This window comes from Schistocerca americana, chromosome 8 (assembly GCF_021461395.2).
Source record: "Schistocerca americana isolate TAMUIC-IGC-003095 chromosome 8, iqSchAmer2.1, whole genome shotgun sequence".
NCBI lineage: Eukaryota > Metazoa > Arthropoda > Insecta > Orthoptera > Acrididae > Schistocerca > Schistocerca americana.
Window position 1 is genome coordinate 441,393,760 of NC_060126.1, and position 12,354 is coordinate 441,406,113.

Sequence of the window (12,354 nt, forward strand, 5' to 3'; positions counted from 1 at the left end):
ATACAAATACTTTCAGAAACGACTTCCTGACACTTAAATCTATACTCAGTGTTAATAAACTTCTCTTCAGCAGAAACGCTTTCCTTGCCATTGCCAGTCTACATTCTATATCCTCTCTACTTCGACCATCATCAGTTATTTTGCTCCCCAAATAGCAAAACTCCTTTACTACTTTAAGTGTCTCATTTCCTAATCTAATTCCCTCAGCATCACCTGACTTAAATCAACTACTAAATCCTAGTTTTGCTTTTGTTGATGTTTATCTTATATCCTCCTTGCAAGACACTATCTATTCCATTCAACTGTTCTTCCAAGTCCTTTGCTGTCTCTGACAGAATTACAATGTCATCGGCGAACCTCAAAGTTTTTATTTCTTCTCCGTGGATTTTAATACCTACTCCGAATTTCTCTTATGTTTACTTCACTGCTTGCTCAATATACAGATTGAATAGCAACGGGGAGAGGCTACAACCCTGTCTCACTACCCTCCCAACCACTGCTTCCCTTTCATGTCCCTGACTCTTATAACTGCCATCTTGTTTCTGTACAAATTGTAAATAGCCTTTCGCTCCCTGTATTTTACCCCTGCCACCTTCAGAATTTGAAAGAGCGTATTTCAGTGAACATTGTCCAAAGCTTTCTCTATGTCTACAAATGCTAGAAACGTAGGTTTGCCTTTCCGTAATCTAGCTTATAAGATAAGTCGTAGGGTCAGTATTGCCTCACGTGTTCCAACATTTCTACGGAATCCAAACTGATCTTCCCGAAGGTCGGCTTCTTCTAGTTTTTCCATTCGTCTGTAAAGAATCCGCGTTAGTATTTTGCAGCCGTGACTTATTAAACTGATAGTTCGGTAATTTTAACATTCGTCGACACCTGCTTTCTTTGGGAATGGAATTATTATATTTTTCTTGAAGTCTTAAGGGTATTTCGCTTGTTTCATACATCTTGCTCACCAGATAGTTGAGTTTCGTCAGGACTGGCTCTCCCAAGGCTGTCAGTAGTTCTAATGGAATGTTGTCTACTCCCAGGGTCTTGTTTCGACTCAGGTCTTTCAGTGCTCTGTCCAACTCTTCACGCAGTATCATATCTCCCATTTCATCTTCATCTACATTCTCTTCCATTTCCATAATATTGTCCTCAAGTACATCGCCCTCTATATACTCCTTCCACCTTTCTGCTTTCTCTTCTTTGCTTGGAACTGGGTTTCCGTCTGAGCTTTTGATATTCATACAAGTGGTTCTCTTTTCTCTGAAGATCTCTTTAATTTTCCTGTAGGCAGTATCTATCTTACCCCTAGTGAGATAAGCATCTACATCCTTACATCTGTCCTCTAGCCATGCCTGCTTAGCCATTTTGCACTTCCTGTCGATCTCATTTTTGAGACGTTTGTATTCCTTTTTGCCTGCTTCATTTGTAAGTAAGCTGTTTAGGTTTTTTTATTGGTAACACCACGTAGCGCGCTTTATGAAAATCACTGGCTGTGCTGTGTGCAGTATGTGGCTAGGTTGCATTGTTGTCTGCCATTGTTGGGCAGCTGGATGTTAACAGCGTGTAGCGTTGCGCAGTTGGAGGTGAGCCGCCAGCAGTGGTGGATGTGGGGAGAGAGATGGCGGAGTTTTGAAATTTGTAAGACTGGATGTCATGAACTGCTATATACATTATGACTTTTGAACACTATTGAGGTAAATACATTGTTTGCTCTCTATCAAAATCTGTCATTTGCTAACTATGCCTATTAGTAATTAGTGCCTTCAGTAGTTTGAATCTTTCATTTAGCTGACAGTAGTGGCGCTCGCTCTATTGCAGTAGTTCGAGTAACGAAGATTTTTGGTGAGGTAAGTGATTTGTGAAAGGTATAGGTTAATGTTAGTCAGGGCCATTCTTTTGTAGGGATTTTTGAAAGTCAGATTGCGTTGCGCTAAAAGTATTGTGTGTCAGTTTAAGCTCAGTCATGTATAATTGTTCAAAGGGGACGTTTCATATGTCGACCCTTAGCCAGGATACCTCACTGGAATCTTCTGATTTTTTTCTTGTAGCTTGTGTAATTAGTGTAGCTTCTGTTTATTGCTAGCGCATAATTGTAGAGAGAATCTCCTTTGTAGTTGCAGTCTTTAATTGTTGTACAGTAAAACAGTTGTGGCATGCATGTAAATTTGCACCAAGTATTTCGCAGCTGAGCTTGCAATTAACGAGATATTATTTTCAGTGCTATGTTAATGTGTTTTCATATATTTGCTCTTCAGATTGTGCTTTTCTGTGTTATCGTGTGAAATATTGTGACAATAACGGCGTGTGAAAAACGTAATACTAGGCTCCAAAGTAAACTGAGAAATGACAGTGAAGACAAAAGCAGTGTGTTAGCGCCACCATGTGATGAATTAACTAATGTTCAAAGTAGTAATTAGGTAATTGTGCATAGGGAAGTGGAGCGGGCTGCAAATAATGGTGTAGGCAGTGAAACAATTAGTGAACAGGGAAGCATTATCGATCGATCGGTCGGCAACAGCTCGCCTCAGGATTCCGAAATGACAGGACACAATCTTGCAAATACTGTAGATTCAGTTTTTGCGACCTCACCGTTTTCTCAAACAAATCAAGACACATTTTCTGCTTTTCAAAATGCGAATATTGCCGGTTCAAATGCACTGCCGAATAGCACTGAGGAACACGTTTCAGACACCAGTGCACTGTTATTACACTTAATGCAACAAATGGGACAAAGGCTACAAAAGTTAGACACAACGCTTGAACAAAATCGGAAACAAATGGGACAAAATCTTCAGAAGTTAGACACAATGGAACAAAATCTTCGGAAGTTAGACACCACACGTGAACAAACACGTGAAGATTTAACTACTGAGTTACATAACATTGAATCGAAATGTCAAAAAGTCTGTAATGACGTAAAAACACAAATTTGTGAGCATTTCCAACTTATTTTTTCGCGTCATGAAAATACATTACAGAATCACGAAGCAGCTATAAACGAACTGCAAACTATTGTTAATGAAAATCACGACACCTTGCAATCTAAAATTGACTCAGTTGCATCTACCGATTCCATTATGCAACTTGAAAAATCTCAGGAAAACTTGAAGCACACAGCAGTTACGATTTCAACACAAATGGACACTGTGAAACTTGGTTCAGAAAAACACACAGAGGAAATAACTTCACTATCGGATAAAGTAGCAGAACTTTCAGATCAGTTCACAAACTTATCTACAAAGGTAGATGATGATCTGAATGACACAAGACCTGTAGCCTTCACGGACACTAAAGGGTATGAACAAATTAAAAAATTCAAACAAAATCAAAATCAAATCAATACACAGTACAAAAGAGAAATCCGGGAAGTACAAGATCAGTTGTCACAGGCAATACAAGAATTACATATATCAGAGGACACTCGCGCTCCAGTACGGGAAGAGGGACATAGAAATACGGAACAACCACAAAATAATAACACAGGACACTTCGGAACTTATGAAAGAAATTGGCAAGGCGCATTCGATTTTGAGATGGAACCGCCGAAACGAAGTAACAATGAGCGATGTGCGACTCGCCGACACGATGATTTTGACTGTAAGCTGTTCATTACTACACGCAAATTCAAAACATTTAAGAATTCTGACAACGACATTTATCCACAAGCATGGCTTCATCAATTCTCTCATTGTTTTCTCCCAACTGGTCATTGGAGCACAGGTTAGAATTTATGTGTGGCTACTTGGAGAATGAACCAGCTGTAAGAATGCGATCGGTCATTCACGATTGTCACAGTGAAGGAGAATTTTATCATGCCTTCCTCTCAGTGTATTGGCATCAAGCTACACAAGACCGAGTAAAACATAGCATCATAATGATGAAACGTTTCGCACAATTTGAATTTTCCAGTCTTATTAAATATTTTGATGAAATGTAGCACAAGAATCAGTACCTGTCAAACCCTTACAGCCCCTCAGAACTCATCCGCATTTGCTTAATCAAATTACCTGAACATTTACGACATATTATTTTGGCAGGACGTTGCAAAGACGACATTGAAGCTTTTTAGGGACTGTTACAAGAGTTGGAAATTGACTCTGACAATCGCGGAACGCGAAGCCAGGAACACAACAATTACAGGTTACATCCACCACAATTCCGCGATGACAGAAGTAATAACTGGACACGACAAGGCTATTCTTACAACGTAAATCGTGACCAAAACAGACACCACCCGTATGACAACCGTTGGAAAAGTAGTACTAATTACAGGGAAAGATCATCTCCCTGCGGTAATGACTATCACAGAGACAATCAGAGAAACCGACAATATGGGAACCAAAACAATTATTATCAAGGGAGACAGAATAACTTCAGACGCAACGGTCCAGAGCGCAGTTACGATTCAGGGAGAAATTCTCCACCACGTGACCGACAAGAAAGAAACTATGGAATCTACCGACATGACAACAGACGATATGATCGTAACGACAGACCTGAACTGCATCAGAACTGGCGGGATTCAAACAGGGCAGGGCCCTCTCGAAAAGGTGAATTTGTAGAAGTTAGGTCTCCAAATCCCAATAACGACACGTGCCAACAAAGAGACAATAGGCAATGACTCATACCGCTGGCAGCCACAAAACGTAATTATGAAGCTGACGAAGTAGCTGCCGTGGCTAGTAATTACGTAAAAATGGAAGACATTAGGGCCATCTTACTCCAGGAACACGACATAAAACATGACAACATTGCATATCCTGTGATTCACATTACAGTAAATGACGTAAAATTTACGGCAGTACTTGACTCTGGCAGTCCCCTTTCAGTAATTAGTGAAACCGCCTTTAGCTAATGCAACAAATCGAACGATTGCCTCACACTTCCGTTACGTAAGATTAAATTACAAGGCGCAGTCTTTGGAAAAAGTGTAGATGTACGCCAACAAACCAACTTAGAATTATTTGTCAAAGTCACAGCTTCTCTGCGAACTTTCTTATTGTTCCATTATTGTCAACGGAAATTATATTGGGAGTAGACTTTTGAATGAATACAAAGCAATCTTTAACTTTCTGGATGCTGAAATAAGTTTAGATAAAAAAGGTAAGTCAATAGCTTTGAAATTTGAAAATTGGCTCTCAAACCATGACGAGGAAATTAATCGGCCTTACCTTGTGTTAGACAACAGTACGGAATTTTCGACGGAACTAGACACTAACAATCACTCTGCAAGTACTGACAGGGATGATATCGACGGCATATTTGATACTAATGAGTTAATTCAGAATAAAATTCAAACAATTGAGAATTGTAATGACACTGATAGGCAGGACCTTTTTGAGATTTTACAAGCACGTTCCACAGTTTAGACTCACAAAACAGGAACAATCAAGGGATTTCAATACCAATTCCGTGTTCGTGAGCATACTAAATTTTGTGTTAGGCCATACATAATTCCGGCACATTATAGGGACCGTGTTAGAACAGAAATACAATCTATGCTTGACGAGGGCATTATTGAGCCTGCAGTAAGCTCATACAACAATCCATTACATGTTGTTGAGAAGAAAAATGGATCGATCAGGCTTGTCTTAGATTCGAGACAAATCAATACTATCATCATTCCTGAAACAGACGGGCCACAAACGTTGGAAGAACTTCTTCAAAATTTTAGTGGTGTAAAAGTGTTGTCTTCTATTGATCTCAGATCCAGCTTTTATCAGATCGAACTTCATCCAGAATGTAGAAAATACACAGGTTTCCTTTGTTTCGGCGTTTGTTACTAGTTTCGGAAACTTCCTTATGGTTTGAACATTTCTTCAGTAGCATTCATTCGCGGGCTAAATCCCATATTACCTGAGTTCTTAAAACGTCACATCACCTTATAAGTGGACGATATTCTGATAGCAGAAGCCTCATGGGAACAACACAATCGCATCATCAACAGCGTGTTACATATTTTTGCAGAAGCTGGAATTACAGTTAACTTGGAAAAGTGTGAATTTGGTAGGACAAAGGTGAAGTTTTTGGGACATATTATTTCTTTTGAAGGCATTCAGCCGGATCCTGAAAAGTTAGAAGCAATCAGAGCCATTCCAGTTCCATCCACAAAAAAACAAGTCCGCAGTTTTCTAGGTCTCGTAAATTTTACCGTCGTTTTCTGAATATGCAAATTCTAGTTATACCAAAACTTTGTTCTCTCACTGGAAAAAATACTATTTGGAACTGGGACGAACAAGCACAGTTGGAATTCAATTCTTTGAAAGAATCGCTACCTAGCGCGCCAATACTAGCTCATCCAGATCTGTAACAAGATTTCTGCCTTAGCACGGATTCTTCTAAAGTCGGTCTTGGTGCCCATTTATTTCAAGAAGCCACAGAAAATGACACTACCGTTCAGAAAACCATGGCTTTTGGTAGCCGAGTGCTAACAAAATCTGAAAAAAATCATTCCGTTACTAAATTAGAAGCTTTAGCTATCGTTTGGGCATTTAACAAATTCCGTTTCTTTCTTTCTGGTAAGCATGTAAAAGTATACAGTGATCATCGTGCATTACTATTTCTCATGGCTTCAAAATAAAATCATGACAGGTTAAAACGTTGGGCATTGTTTCTGCAAGAATTCCACTTCACAATAGTCTACATTCCCGGCAAGGAGAACATTGTTGCGGACGAACTGTCACGCGCACCAGCTGGGCTTGCGAAAAGGAACACAGAAGGCAACCTCGAGAAAAATTTCAGTATTCTTTACATTCAGAAAGTCGCCTTTGAAAACTTCATCTCCACATCTTTAAAGGACATATCTCATGAACAAGATAAAGATCCGATTTGGAAAGAATTTGGAAAGACATCAAAAGTAAATGGCATGAAAACACACACACTCAGATACAGCATTATTATCTGGTTAGAAACAACATACTCTTCAAACGCTGCACTGTTGATGACAAGCTATGGGTACTTTGCCTTCGAGACGATTTTGTTAATAAGCTCATTTGGTACATTTATTTCAGCTACGCACATTTTGGTCCACGAAAATGTTATCATATTCTTCGAGCTACTTGTTATTTTAACAATATGGAAAAGAGAATTCGAAGAGTCTTGTCTATTTGTAAACTTTGTCAAAAGGCAATCCATCTACTATCTCACATCGTGCTTCGTTGTTTCCTATCATTCCTTCTAAATTAAGAGAATTTGCTGCTGTGGATCTCTTGGAACCCCTTGTCAGAACATCTAATGGATTTTCGTACGTTCTAGTCGCCGTTGAACTTACTTCAAAATTTGTTTCTTTCACACCGTTGCGCAAAGCCACTGGAAGGTCTGTATCCAAAGCCTTTGTTAAAAATTTCTTACGTGAAGTTGGACATGTCAATAAAGTCATTTCAGATAACGGACCGCAATTCAAGTCTGCTATTAGGTCATGCATGCTTCGGAATCATAAAATCAAACCTGTTTTTATTTTATTGTACTCACCACATTGTAACCCGTCTGAACGGATTATGAAAGAAATCAATAAGCTTCGAGATTTTATTGTCACAGAAAGCATCAGCATTGGGACAGATATAAGAATTCTGACAACGACATTCATCCACAAGCATGGCTTCATCAATTCTCTCATTGTTTTCTCCCAACTGGTCATTGGAGCACAGGTTAGAATTTATGTGTGGCTACTTGGAGAATGAACCAGCTGTAAGAATGCGATCGGTCATTCACGATTGTCACAGTGAAGGAGAATTTTATCATGCCTTCCTCTCAGCGTATTGGCATCAAGCTACACAAGACCGAGTAAAACATAGCATCATAATGATGAAACGGTTCGCACAATTTGAATTTTCCAGTCTTATTAAATATTTTGAAGAAATGTTGCACAAGAATCAGTACCTGTCAAACCCATACAGCCCCTCAGAACTCATCCGCATTTGCTTAATCAAATTACCTGAACATTTACGACATATTATTTTGGCAGGACGGTGCAAAGACGACATTGAAGCTTTTTAGGGACTGTTACAAGAATTGGAAATTGACACTGACAATAGCAGGACGCGAAAATAGGAACACAACAATTACTGGTCACATCCATCACAATTACACAATGAAAGAAATAATAACTGGTCACGACAAGGCTACTCTTACAACGCAAATCATGAACAAAACAGACACCACCATTGTGACAACCACTGGCAGAGTAATAGTTACAGAGGAAGATTGCAATTCCGTAATTATGAATATGACAGATATAACCATAGAAACAGACAATATGGAAACCAAAACAATTATTATCAAGGGAGACAGAATAACTTCAGATGCAATGGTCCAGCGCGCAGTTACGATTCAGGGAGAAATTCTCCTCCACGTGACCGACAAGAAAGAAACTATGTAAACTACTAAGAAAACGACAGACCTGAATTCCATAAGAATTGGCGGGATTCAAACAGAGCAGGGCACTCTCGACATGGTGAATTTGTAGAAGTTAGGTCTCCTAATCCCAATAACGACGCACGCCAACAAAGAGAAAGACAATGACGCGCATCGCAGGCAGCCACGTGCGCCGGCTGGCTCAGGGAAAAATTACATAGACGCTAACCTTGAGAAAAATTCCAGTATTCTTTACCGACGTATACCACATGAGAATTGCGTGGAAGTGGAAACTCTGCGTACTAGGAAGAGTAAAGGTTTACACCACATTTGACATGTAAAACCGTTTATTGAAAGATAATCTGCTTTTTAAATTTGTCTTTGCCATATAACTTTTCACTTTACATTACTAGTATGCTTTGTCAGACTTAGAATCTGTTAACATGCAACAATGTTTGAAGTTAAATATCCAGTTAAGAACCGAGAGAACTTATTTAAACAGAAATTACGAATGCATTGTTATTGTGAACAGACGACACAGTGTTATTGTATGTGTGTACATTCTTGCTTGTTAGTTGCACAATTACGTAACGACTATAAAGCTCACATACTTAGAACATTTACCAGTACTGCTAATGAGATTTTAATGCAACATTTTGGTTTACTTGAAAATACATTCTGGATTTAAAGTACTTTCTGTGAGATACCAGATGACACAGTGGTTAGTTTATGTGACAGCTACACGATTTTATCACAACGCTACTAATGAGTGACAATTTACAATGTTGCTTTTGTGGTGTATCTGTTTTATATCTGCACTGTTTTTCTGAATTCTTCTGTAAAGTAAAACATGTCTTAGTAGTAACATTTGTGGTATACCTACAAGGAGACAGCCTTTTCCGTAGGACAACAATACGTTACAGCAAAGTACTTTCTTCATCATGGCAATAAGCGTAATGACTAAGATATCTATATGCAAAAGCATTTCACTTTTGTTTATCATGAGGTAAGTTCATTGACTTCTGCAGAACTTAGCTTTCGGAGGACGATAACTACCACACTTCCACATAGATTATCTTACAACAAGACGCACAGTTTAGCGCAACAGTACACGTATTTGAGTGATTAATTTTGTACTTAAAACATCTATGTTTAAAGATATTTGAAGTACAATGATACAAAGGTTTTCCGTGATACATTTCATTCCATTGCTGTAATCTGTAACACCTGAGGGTATAATTACATTTATCCTCAGGGGGGACACGCTTACTTTGTGTACCATGTGTTTGGCAAGCACAAGGAGCCCTAGCTATTATGGTATTGGCTTATACAACTTTACACATCGGTACCATATTTCGTAACACATAAATTACACAGCTGTCTGATCATTTAACTGGAAGAGACAAACATTTATTTTACCACATCAGTGACAGATGTTTACGTAATTACACAGTTGAATAACTTCACACTTATGAAACTGTAGTTTGTCTGTACTTTGTGAACTGTTCATATTCTTTTTTGGAACCATTGTGATACTACGAGAGCTTTGAATGATGTATTTCGTAAGGAAGCATGATTTTAAAGTACGTTTCAGGTAGATGACACTTACTGAAATGAGCAGAGAATTTTTGTTGAGGTTTTGAAATTATTAGAGGAAGCTACGACGATTTTGAGATTTGACTGAGTTGTTATGATGTTATTTTTAACGATGATGATTTGTATTATGCTGTTGAGGTATGTTTATGATCAATAAGATGATGCTACCATAAATGAAGAATTTGGTTATGCTACATATTTCTTAAGATGAAATATTGAAGAAGTGTCGACGAATATGTATATGTGTACTAAGATAAGGAATAATGAGTAGTGGTTAGGGATTCTGACTTGTGAAAAAGGATGTTGGAAACCAAGAATCGTACTTTAAGAGTTATGAAATGTGTGTAAATGTGCGAATGTATCACAATGCCGACGAAAACTTTTTGAACACTGTTATATTCATATGATTTTGTTTCTACACATTTGCACGCAAATTCTCGACCTGTGAAACTTTGTATATGAGACTGTCACTGTAATGCAAACTGGTGTCGTAAATACTTCAGAAAGAAGGTTAAGTGACCACCTTCACGTAATGAGTCGTGAGCACCCAGCTGCGTGACAGTCGCCTGGAAAAAAAGCCATTAGTGTGTGCCTTTCAGAGGCACAGGTGGCAAAAAAAAAAGGGGAGGCCATTATCCTCGCTATTGACATTTCTTTGTCAAAAGCATCACAAATACGACATGCTCAAACTTGAAGACATATGATTATACTGTGGAGGTCTTAATTTATGATATTTACTAAAATGCCTAATGAAATGTAGAGAAACTTTGCATCTATTGTCTTTCTAGTTGAGAGATTGCTCATTTTGTTTAATATCTAGTTTCTAGCTGCACTGCAGCATTGGTTAAAATAAAATTTAATAGATGTACTAATATAGGTATTTTATGCCTAAAGATCCCGTAAATAATTACTTTATGATGTACTTAAAAAACAACGAAAGAGCACAAAAACATTTCACAGGAATTGCATACAGAATTTTCTTTTCAAGTACTTGGTAATTTCTTTTGTAGAATAAATTGTGGTGCACTACTTTAATTACATAGACATTAAGATGTGAATATACATTTCCCTTATCTGCATTGTTATCTTTAGTGTAATATTTTTTTGCTTGAGCTTTGTCATGTTTAGATATAAGTTATTACATTTGCTGCTACTGTTTGCCAGGCATAGTGCTACTAAATTTCACTTTGTATTACTCTGTTAAGCTGGTTTCACTACTGATTTATTTTTCTTGTTGCTGCACATTGGCTCATATTAGTTGTAATGTTGCATTGCTTGGTAATTTAGATTTACTGCAGCTTGCTTTTACTATTTCCATTTTTTCATTGCTGTTTGTATTAATTGTTTTATGCTGCTGCATTGCCTTGTCCCTTAGTTTAGGATCTGAGCTCAGTAGATTTAAGTTCACTTAAGAGGGGGTAGACTATATAAGAGAATGAGTTGCAATGAATTGGAAGACATGCATTGAGAAGTTATACGAAAAAAGTACAGAAAGCAGGTATAGATAGGACTTTCTGGGAATAAAGATGAACGAAGGGAGATCTCCATGCAAAATACTGCAGTAAAACAAACCCTGTCCTTTCCTTTTGTCTTATCCCTCTATGTGTTTGTGTACCCTTGTGTATTTGTGTTTTTCCTGTCTTTATGTGTTTAGCTGATGTTGTTAAGTTGTAGAATTTTTCTTATACTATGTTATTTACTTTGTAAAGAGGCTCAGACATTATTAATTCTATTCTGTTTTAATTCTCATGCGTGAAGTTGATGATTCGAAAGTTATTATGATCTTTTATGTATGTACTTATGTCATAATTCCTGTAACACTGATGTGTATGTTTATTTCTATTCTTTTGTAAAGCCTGTGTTACTACAAATGTTATCTGCACTGTGATATTCTTTAATGATGTATTTTGTACCTTTGTTATTGTATTCTCATGTTATAATATTGGAATTGACGCCCGTTCATCAAATTATTAACTTGTAAGTTCCATTTCACTGCACACGTTTCTGTTGGTCATAGTATATGGACAATATGTGAGAAGTAGGGACTGTTAGTGTTTGCATGTGTGTTAATAATTCAGCAAGGCGCTGGATAACAGCATTGCTGGTTCTAAGGACAATTCCAAAATCTTTGTGAGTGCACAAGTGGTGGTTATGGACTTGCTATATTATCCGCAAGACTCTTCAATGGTGATTGTGCACCTGTACAGTTACAACAGATGGCTGCTGGCCATCTCTACAAGGACTACAGTGGGTCTACACCTTTGCTGACTCACCAGTACCATTATTTCTACAAGGACTGCGGTGGGTCTCCACCTCTGGTGGCCCACCAATACCGTAATCTCTACCAGGACTACAGTGGGTCTACTCTGTGATGACCTACCTACCAATATTCTTCAAAACTTCGACTGACTCTGC